Source organism: Cryptomeria japonica, chromosome 10 (assembly GCF_030272615.1).
Source record: "Cryptomeria japonica chromosome 10, Sugi_1.0, whole genome shotgun sequence".
Lineage (NCBI taxonomy): Eukaryota > Viridiplantae > Streptophyta > Pinopsida > Cupressales > Cupressaceae > Cryptomeria > Cryptomeria japonica.
Window position 1 is genome coordinate 877,345,973 of NC_081414.1, and position 11,462 is coordinate 877,357,434.

Sequence of the window (11,462 nt, forward strand, 5' to 3'; positions counted from 1 at the left end):
CTTTATTTCCACAACCTTTGCAATATGAATTATGCCAATATGTATACCAATATGTAGTAGGATCCTTGTGCCAATATGAATGCCAAGGGGAATAACACTTTAACTCTTTTGACATAAACATTGTAATGCTTTTGACATTATTGCCAACATGTTTGAGATAATATTAATGCTCAAAACTTTAACATTTTGTCCTCATGTAATGTCAGAACCTTTGCACTAAGCATTAAGAAGTCTTTCTCAAGGATCTCACATAAATGTGACCTTAATATCAAAACAATGTGAGTGCTAAACATTAAGAGTATCAAATACACAATTAAATACAAAATGCCAGAATACTTGCCAACACTATAAGTGCCAAGATTAACTCTTGACATCAATGCCAAGTGAATGCAATGTCAATATACTAAACTTGTATATATGAAGATACAAATTGTTCAATGAATATGATATCAATTGAAGATATACAAATATGGTGTCCCCCAAATTGAAAGTTTACCAAGTCCTTATAGCCTCTGAATGTAGTGCAATCAAATTGAAATATAAGATATACTTGAGTGTGTTGAAAGTAAGTATCACCTTGCCCCTGTTGACTTCATGACGACTTTGACATCAATGAGAAACTTGCAACCCAAAAAACTCCCCCTTTGTCATTGATGACAAACCTCTAGCATGACAAACCTCTTCAACTACCACTCATTTTGCTTGCTTTCTCTCTCCATTTGACATCCCATGACAAAGGGATACTTGATCATAAAGTAAGCACTACCCTTGTGAGAAAGCTCCATAACTGAACTGAAAGTGTCATTGAATTGTGCACCTGAACTTTCATGTCACTCGTAAAATGTCACCATCACTGTAAACAACCGTGTTACTAATGATTACAATGTATAACACCTAAATGTACCAAAATGAGATGTGACTGTAATACCAATTGAAATGCTACAAGAGTATCAAAATGCATGTGAATATACAATTATGTATCATATTATCACTGAAACAATGCCAATAGCTAAGTTGAAACAGGGGTATGTAATATTCATAGAAAGCTCCACCTAAAGATGATCTCTACAAAAAACCACAACCATCTTATCTATATATATTGTCAATGATCATACTTATGTAATGAAAAACATCTCAAAGCACAACTGTATGGCCAAAGTATCAAAAACTTGCTGCATGGAATGATCAATTAAGTGTATACCAATATCATTAACTTCTGTGAAAGAAACACTTGTTGCAAGTATAAGCATGTGTGGGGTCAACAAACACCATCAAATGAGTTGATCCAAAGATTGAATAGCACTTGTATCATACTCCTAAAGAAATAAATATCACTATCTGTACCATATCAAACCATATCTTGTCTTGGTATTAGCACTGTTACCACATATAGAAGTGTCAAAATGAACATTCATACCATGTAAGTCATGACTTTGTGACGATACCTTATCACCTGATATAGTTTAGTCTTGTCGTTATTAGAATGCCAATGACATGAGTTATGTATATGATAAGAATTCAATGGCTTATCAATGAAAACATTGATGGAACATGAAATCCCTTGTTAGAGACATAATGCATAGATCATTGAATTTCAATTTGATCAAGAGTTAAAATGAATCAACTAATAAGATAACAAAACAACATCATAAATTAAATGAATGAAATAGGAGATTGTATGTATACAAATATTCATTGTCAAGAAGATGAGCACTGCCTATATATATATATATATATATATATATATATATGACAAACTTGTTATCTAAAGTTGTCCACCATCTCCTCATAAAATGTACTTGTCACAACATTATATTATAAATTAAGCTCTACATCTGAATACCTACAACTTGAATCATACAGAGAGAGGTATAAGCACATGCTCCCCCTAAGTCTACTATATAAACTATACTGAAGATGCCACAATCAATCTGTCCACCATAAAAAACTATGACCTATCAATTGAGAAGGATATGTCAATGCTAAAGTAACAAATACACATATCACTCAAATATCTGCCCTACAAAAGTAGGTCTGAGCAATGGATAAGCCAAGTATCATTGTAACTTTCCTTTGAAAGATTGCACAAACTTGCAATCCAATTTCATTTCCAATCTCATCTGTATTAAATTGAACAGTACAATTTGACACAAATGCTCTGACATATATCAAGAAATAATATAACATGTCAAATGTGAATGAAGCACTTATCTTGCAACCTGTTCCATTGAAAAGTTAGATCATTGTATAAATTGAATAACTTTGTGCTAGCACCAATGCTAACAAAAACAAAACTATGTCACTGTTTCATGCATAAATAACCATGTCTAAAAGAAGATCTTTATAGATATGAGGGTACTTGTCCATATAGTCAATCGGTGTCATATGCAGAAAGTACCGTGCATTAACATAACTCTAACTTCTTCAATGTATGACTTGAGACAATGTTTGGAAACCATGATTGATATTGTATGTCATTTGCAATATACATGATCATTTCTAGATTTGCACTAGAGCAAGGTATAAATGAAAGTGATCAAGATCAAGCTTGTATACTAACATCACTGTCATAGTCAATTTAGACATTGAAAATTATAAGACCACTATCAATGAATTCTTCACATCACCACTTGTATACATGTTGTCACACTATATCAAGGTATGTATGTCGTTGCAGGATACTTGCAAACTATTTATTGTTAATGATGATAGCTTCAGTCAGATAAACATAATCATGAATGATAATTACATCAATAGAATGATTTATGATTTTGTTATATATGTATACCAATATACATAATAATAATAATAATAATAATAATAATTGAGTTTATTATTATTACATATATTAATATACATACATACATAATTATAAATGGATATTAAATAAAAAATCATTATATTGATTTATTCTATGTGGAATAAATAATCATGTTATGAATAAGCATCGATTCGATTGTATGATCAAATGGCTGATCATACATCGATCATCATTACTATTGTTCTTCCAGGTATAAATATGTGTTTATCAATCTGCATTGAGTATCGTGCATGATCTAAAGCCAGTTGATATTGTGTATCGACTACTTTCATTGATCTTTACTATAATCGATAATGTGTATCAATTTACTACTTGACCTTTATTATAATCGATAAGGTGTATCGATTTGATGATGCTTGTGTTATCATCATTCTAACATTCCGATTAGGAATCGGTATGCATTATGTTTACAATGATTAATGAATGGACATATCGGTGGAGAGACATGTCTATCCATCGATATGTCTCCTCACTCATATATATATATATATATATATATATATAATCCACGGTAGATCAATGAAAGGCAAGTACAACAATCTATTAGTGCAAGCCTTTGAAGATCGATCTCATTCTCAACACTCAACAATATTTGTGATATAATCAACAACACTTGAAGTATTATGAATACTTGGAAAATCAACATACTTTGTGGACATACTATCTTCTCCTTATACTTGCAACAACCTGCAAGATTCATAGGTTAGCGAGAGCATCATTTTTTAGACAATAAAATTAAAGGATATCTCTATTTCTATCTACTAAGAAATCTAATCTACTTTAACATGGTATCAGAGCAAGGTCAAGTAAGATCCGATTAGATTTGAGACAGTAGATTATCTAGACTATCATTTTTCTCTTAGGAAAAATCACATTCCTTTCTTCATAATGGCAAGCAGAGTTAGATTCGAAGATTGTCTTGAAGGAGCGTCTAACTTTGTATCATGGAAGTTTAGGATCATGCCTACCTTGAAGGAGAATGAACTAGATTCATTTATAAAGGGAAACATACCTGAACCAAACGATGATGTTGAGAAAATTCAATGGAACAAGAACAATGGAAAAGCTATGAAAGTGATCATGGATGCAGTTAGAGACCATATAGTTCCAGTTATTTTGAAGTATGACACAACATACCACATGTTCAAATCACTTGAAGACATGTATGAAATAAACAATACCAATAGAGCTCTCACATTGAAAAGACAACTCCATCATGTGAATATGAATAAGGGAGAAACTGTCACATTATATTTTATGAGGATCACTGAATTGAGGGACCAACTTTCTACAATTGGTCATCTAATTGACAACAAGGAGTTAACGTTGATGGCTCTAAATGGACTCCCAACATCATGGGAATCATTTATTCAAGGAATAAGTGCACATTCAAAGCTCCCCAAGTTCGATCGGTTGAAGACAAATTACATTCAAGAAGAATCCAGATTGATCACCAGGGGGATTAACCAAAATACCACCAATGAAGATATTCATGTGTTGAACTCTCACTCTCACAAGAAAGGGAAGAAGAGGAACTTCAAGAGGAAGAAGGACAAGGGAACCAATGGAAAAGGCTCTTCCAAGAAGAGGAGGGACATATCTCAAGTGCAGTGTTTCAGATGTGATAAGTATGGATAGTATTCCATGAAGTGTCCGGATAGGCCAAAACAACAAGCCTCCATTGTTGAAGTTGGAAAAGCTAGCGTGGAGAATGAACCTGAGAAGTTTGTCTTCTATTCAACCTTATGAAGCCAAGTTTCAACCAGCCTCAACACCTAGGTGATTTATAGTGGAGCCTTGCATCATATCACCGGATTTAGAGAACACCTAGACACTATGGTGGAGAATTCTAATGAGGAAGCAACAATTGGTGACGATTCTAACTACCTAGTCAAAGGGATTAGAACCTGTACCATACATCTGCAATCGGGCATATCTCTTCAGCTCACAAGAGTATTACTTGTGCCAGGGATAAAGACAAATCTAGTCTCCATTTCTGCACTTGAAGACAAAGGGTATAGGATAACCTTCGTGGAAGGCAAAGTTCTAGCATAGCCAAAGAACTCCACAATCAAGAAGGCTCATACTATAGGAGTTAGACATGGATGCCTTTACAAACTATGAACTACTCCCACTCAAGCCCTAATTCATGAGACTTCAAATTCAAATGAGATTTGGCACAAAAGATTAAGGCATCTCCATTTTCGTGCTCTACCCTCCATAGAGAAAATGATGATTGGTTTGCCTAAGCTAAATCAAAATCATGAAGGAACAGGCAAGGGTTGTGCCCTAGCAAAGAATATAAAAGGAACTTTCCACAATAGTGATAGAAAATCTAAAAATGTATTATAACTAATTCATTCTGATTTAGGTAGACCCATGTCTGTAACCTCTATAGGAGGATTCTTGTACTATGTAATATTTGTAGATGACTTCTCTAGGAAAACTTGGATATATTTTCTTAAATGTAAAGAGTCTGAAGAAATCCTTATGAGGTTTAAGGAATTCAAAGCCCTTGTAGAAAACATGCCAGGGAAGAAAATCAAAACATTAAGGACAAACAATGGGGGGGAATATACTTCAGACATTTTAAAGGAGTTTTGTGTAAATGTTGGGATTAGGAGGGAGTTTACTGTATCTTATAATCCCCAACAAAATGGGGTGGCAGAAAGAAAGAATAGGACTATAGTAGAAGTTGCTAGAGCTATGACTTATGATCAAAACATCGAAACTTCATTTTGGGCCGAAGCCTCTAGGACAACCGTCTACATCTGAAATAGATGTCCTCATTCACTTTTAGACAACACAACCCCTGAAGAAGCATTCACTAGAATCAAACTTGATATAAGTCATCTAAGAATCTTTGGCTATCCTGTCTACTTACATGTACCTAAAGAAAAGAGGTCTAAGTTATAACCCTTAGGCAAGAAAGGAGTATTTGTAGCCTATAGTGAAACATCTAAAGCCTATAAGATATACATACCTGGGCAAAGATTAATTGAACTTAGAAGAGATGTCATTTTTGAGGAAGACATTGCTTTAAGGAGATCCAAAATCTCTCATGAGATAGAAGATCAAGATCCTCCTAAAAATATGGAAGAGGATCATGCTCCTGAGATTCAGAGGGAGACTCCTGAAGAAATTGAAATTGAAGGTCAAATTGCTCCCTTAAAAGAAACAAGTAATGTAAAATGAAAGAGACCACTTTGGGCTAGGAAGATGATTCAGGAAGCCAAGAATTATGCAACACCAAAAAGAAACTTCAGGGAAAGCAAGAGACCTCACAAATTCTCTAGTTATGTTGCCTTGATGAGTGAGATCATAAATTCAGAACCATCCTGTGTTAAAGAAGCTCTCAATCATCAAGTGTGGAAAGATGATATTTCAGAAGAGTATCAGTCACTAGTAAAAAATGACGTCTGGGACATCATACCAAGGCCTAAAGAAAAATCTGTTGTATCATCAAAATGGCTCTTCAAGATCAAACATGCTACAGATGGTAGCATTGAAAAACACAAAGCCTAGTTTGTTGCCAGAGGTTTCTCTAAAAAAAGAGGGAATTGATTATGAAGATACTTTTGCCCCTGTTGCTTGATACACTTCGATCAGAGCCATAATTGCTATTGCAACATCAAAGGGATGGAAGATCCATCAAATGGATGTGAAGATTGCATTCCTGAATGACACGATTGAGGAGGAAGTCTATCTAGAGAAACTTGAAGGATTTGTTATAGATAAGGCTGAATCACATGTTTGTAGATTGAAGAAGGCTTTGTATGGACTCAAACAGGCCCCTAGAGCCTGGTATGAAAGGATTGATCACTACCTCTTGGGATTAGGGTTTTCCAAGAATGATGTGAATCCAAACCTCTACTTTAAGGTAATTGATGGTGATATGTTAATTCTTATTTTTTATGTTAATGACCTGTTAATCACAGGAGAAGATCACCTAATTACCGAGTGTAAAAAGGACTTAGTTTCAAAATTTGATATGAAGGATTTAGGTATCCTACATTACTTCCTTGGATTAGAAGTTTGGCAGCAGGCAGATGACATCACTATGAATCAGGGAAAGTATACTATTGACATTCTGAAGAGGTTTGGAATGATGGAGTGCAGACTCATGTCTACACCTATGTAAACAAATTTGCACAAATTGAAGGAAGCAACAGTAGACTCATAATTTGTAGATCCCACTCTCTATAGACAAATAATTGGATCCTTGATGTATTTGGTCAACACTAGACTTGATATTTGTTATGTAGTGAATATGTGTGAACCAAAGGAGATACATCTTGTTGCAACAGAACACATTTTGGGATACCTTCGAGGCTCAATTGGACATGGTCTTAGATATAAACATGTAGACCTAGATCTACATGGATACATTGACTTGGATTGGGCTGGAAGTGTGGTTCACAGAAAGAGCACATTAGGATGTTGCTTCAGTTTAGGATCAACAATGATCTCATGGGTCAGTAGAAAACAATCCTCTGTTGTACAAATCTCTATAGAAGCTGAGTACATTGTAGCCTCCATGGGAGCAAGAGAAGCAGTGTGGCTTAGGAAATTGCTTGTAGGACTATTTGGTCAACCCTTGAATCCTACTGTCATCCATTGTCACAACCAAAGTTGCATCAAGCTTTTAGTGAATCCAATGTTTCATGATAGATCAAAGCACATTGAAATTCCTTATCACTATGTTAGAAACATGGTAGAAAGGAATATGATCTAGTTGGAGTATATTAGTACAAGTGATCAGACAACAGACATTCGCACCAAGCCACTCTCTAGGATAAAGGTTGAACACTTTCGGGATAAACTTGGTATTGTTGAAAATGTAAATTAAATTTGAGATTGAGTCTCAATTATTCTTTATTTGTACTAATGTTTAAAGATGCTTAATGTGTAAATTCTTTTATCATCATGTGTGTGACTGCATGACTTCATGGACCCCTTGTGGACATTGTTGAAAGGTGACAACTTTTCAATAATGAAAACTTGTATCTGATTGATATTGTAAGGTGACAAATTTACAATGATCAATTTCACTATCATGATGGATATCATGTGACTTGATATCCGTGGACATATCATGATAGTTAATATCTCTTAGACATTATGATAGATATCACGAGACTTGATGTCATTAAATAAACCATAATAACTCTACAAGAGATCATCATGGTGGATATTATGAGTCTTAATATTCGTGGATATGCCATGATATGATATCCATTATGGTAGGCATCATGAGACATGACGCCAAGTGCACATACCATAAATATGGATATTTGTGAGATATGGTGAATATCATGTGACTTGATATTCTTGGTTATACCATTTCTCCTCATATCACGATGAGGTATCTTCCTTCACAATTAATGGATCTATTATGTTATAATCTTGGATAACTTCTGACAAATAAACATAATCATGAATGATAATTACATCAATAGAATGATTTATGATTTTGTTATATATGTATACCAATAATAATAATAATAATAATAATAATAATAATAATAATTGAGTTTATTATTATTATTACATATATTAATATACGTACATAATTATAAATGGATATTAGATCATAAATCATTATATTGATTTATTATATGTGGAATAATCATGTTATGAATAAGCATTGATTCAATTGAATGATCAAATTACTGATCATACATCGATCATCATTACTATTATTGTTCCAGGTATAAATCCGTGTTTATCGATTTGCATTGAGTATCGTGCATGATCTAAACCTAGTTGATGTTGTGTATCGACTACTTTAATTGATCTTTACTATAATCCATAATGTGTATCGATTTACTACTTGACCTTTATTATAATCGATAAGGTGTATCGGTTTAATGATGCTTGTGTTATCATCATTCTAACATACTGATTAGGAATTGGTTTGTTAATGGATTATAAACTACCAATTATGAATCAATATGTATTATGTTTACAATGATTAATGAATGGACATATCGGTGGAGAGACATGTCTATCCATCGATATGTCTCCTCACCCATATATATATAATCCATGGTGGATCGGTGAAAGGCAAGTACAACAATCTATTAGTGCAAGCCTTTGAAGATTGATCTCATTCTCAACACTCAGCAATATTTGTGATATAATCAACAACACTTGAAGTATTATCAATACTTGGCGAATCAACATACTTTGTGGACATACCATCTCCTTATACTTGCACCAACCTGCAAGATTCATAGGTTAGTGAGAGAATCATTTGGGAGACAATAAAATTAAAAGATACCTCTATTTCTATATACTATGAAATCTAATATGCTTTAACATTTATCAGAAAAATGATAAAGCCTACACCTTATCTAAATGAGGACACTGTTATTAAGCAACTGAAACTCAGGACTAGGATCATATCATAGATCTCAAGTCAAAGAATACTGGACTATCACACGAGCATAGCATCACAATTATTGATGTGAAAACATTGTACTAACAGTCTTCTCCCAACGTCAAGTTATCATTGTTCAAATCATTAGACAATTGTGTTCACAATGATGACATTCGTCATACCATCAAGAAGGTGAATTTATTGTCAAAACCACTTATAATCCAAAATTTTTAATGCTACTACTTAACATACACATAGTCATACTCTTCACATTGTCTCTATGACTACCAAGACACTTGCAACAACATTTGACAATAACCTTTCTTGATTCCAATAAAAACAAGTTTATGTCACTGAACATCACTGTTATTGTTCTATACACTTTTATGAAATGTCTCGATACATACCACAATCTCACTGTCATGAAAATAGCAGAGTTGGCCCTTCATATCACTGTTCGGAATGAGAACTATAACATACAATCTTTCCATGAAGTATACTAGTTAATACTTAATACACTGATATCCCTTCAAAAATCATACAACAAGTCAGTCAAACAAGAACTTTCTACATTCAACATGAAACCTCTTGATACTACTTGGGGTTAAAAGATAAAACAATGGATAGCTTCCCCTGACTTCAAACAACATTTTAGGCATTCATTGATATTTCTTGTGCTTGATGCACAAGCTTAGAATCTTTTGTCTCTTGCATTAGCTTTCTCTTCCACACCTTCTGTGATTCTTTCTTCTTCTTGTCCAAAGTAGATGCTCTATTGTTATACTTGCATTGTTGTACTTTATGGCCAATATTATTACATCTAAAACATAAAATATGACGAGCATTAGGATATTCATGATAACTTCTTGAAAATCGCAAAACTTCAAACCTTGGTGATTGTTTAGCAACCAACAATCTCTTTTCATGTGCCCAACCTTATTATAGTTATAGCACACAATGTTGTAGTTTTAATTTGACAATCTATAAGCACTGCAATTTCTACCTCTATGACCATATGTATGACAAACATAACAATAACAATGAAACTGAGAATAATTATACCTCATTGAGTAACATTGGCTGTTAGATGCAGATCCTGCAAACAAGTTGTTTCTTCTTCTGTCTTTGAGTTGTCTTCTATCAATAATCTTGTCTTCTATCCCAAAAGTAGCAGCATGATAATTCAAGTCTATCTTCTTTCTTGGAGTATGTCTAACATTGAGGCTCTTTCCATCTATTTTTACAAACCCTATTTCACGTTTAGACTCATCTTGAACACCAGAGCTTTGTCCTTTTTAAAAACCTAAACCAAAAGGATCTTTGTGACTTTTCTGACTATTCAACATCTCATTCAATGCATTTGTGCCTTTCACAAATTTTTTAATCTTGATGTTTTAAAGATCTTTTCTCAAAGCAACTACTTCTCCTTCAAGTTTTTTGCACTCATTAGTTTTGATTTCCAAATCTGATTTAGTTACTTCTACTATTCTCTTAACCTCTTCTTCTTTTCTCTTGACTTCTTCAAGTTGATTCTTACAATCAGTAACCAGTTTCTCTGCATTCTCAAGGGCTGGACAAATTTTGGTCTTACACTCTTTTTTCTCTTGTAACGGTAAATTTAACCTTTGATTCTCCATTCTGAGTTTGTTAATCTCATCTATTCTGAGTTTCTTAATCTCATCTAGAGTAGTAGTAAGTTCTGCCTCAAGATCAATGACTCCTTCAGGGTCACTAACACACTTTTCTACATTAGAGTCATTCATGTGTACTACAAATTCATCAAATTCTATATTAGACATCTTTTCTTCTTCAGACTAATATTTATCCTCAGATTTTAAATACTGTGAAATATAACAACAATGAGGACATACATACTCAGTATCAGGAACTTTGATCAACTTAAACCTTTAACATGATCAACCATGATGAAGATAAGCATAGAACACCATTTCAAAAACAATGATACATGATGGAAGTGTTCATGCAGATCAAGTAAACTTGGAAAAACTTTAAAACTGAAGACACATGATAAGTAAATGAACATGAGACTCAACCACATCAGTAACAAGAACAACCCATAACACGAATAATGTCCTAACTGGAAAACCCTTAAGGGGAATAAAAACCACTCGAAAATGCCTCACTCGCTTATTTAGAAAATGCCTCACTGGATACAATGTGTGTCACTGGCAATGATCAATCTGTTTCACTGACTTACCATTTTAACTTCACTATACATTTTTGAGTAGAGAATAATTC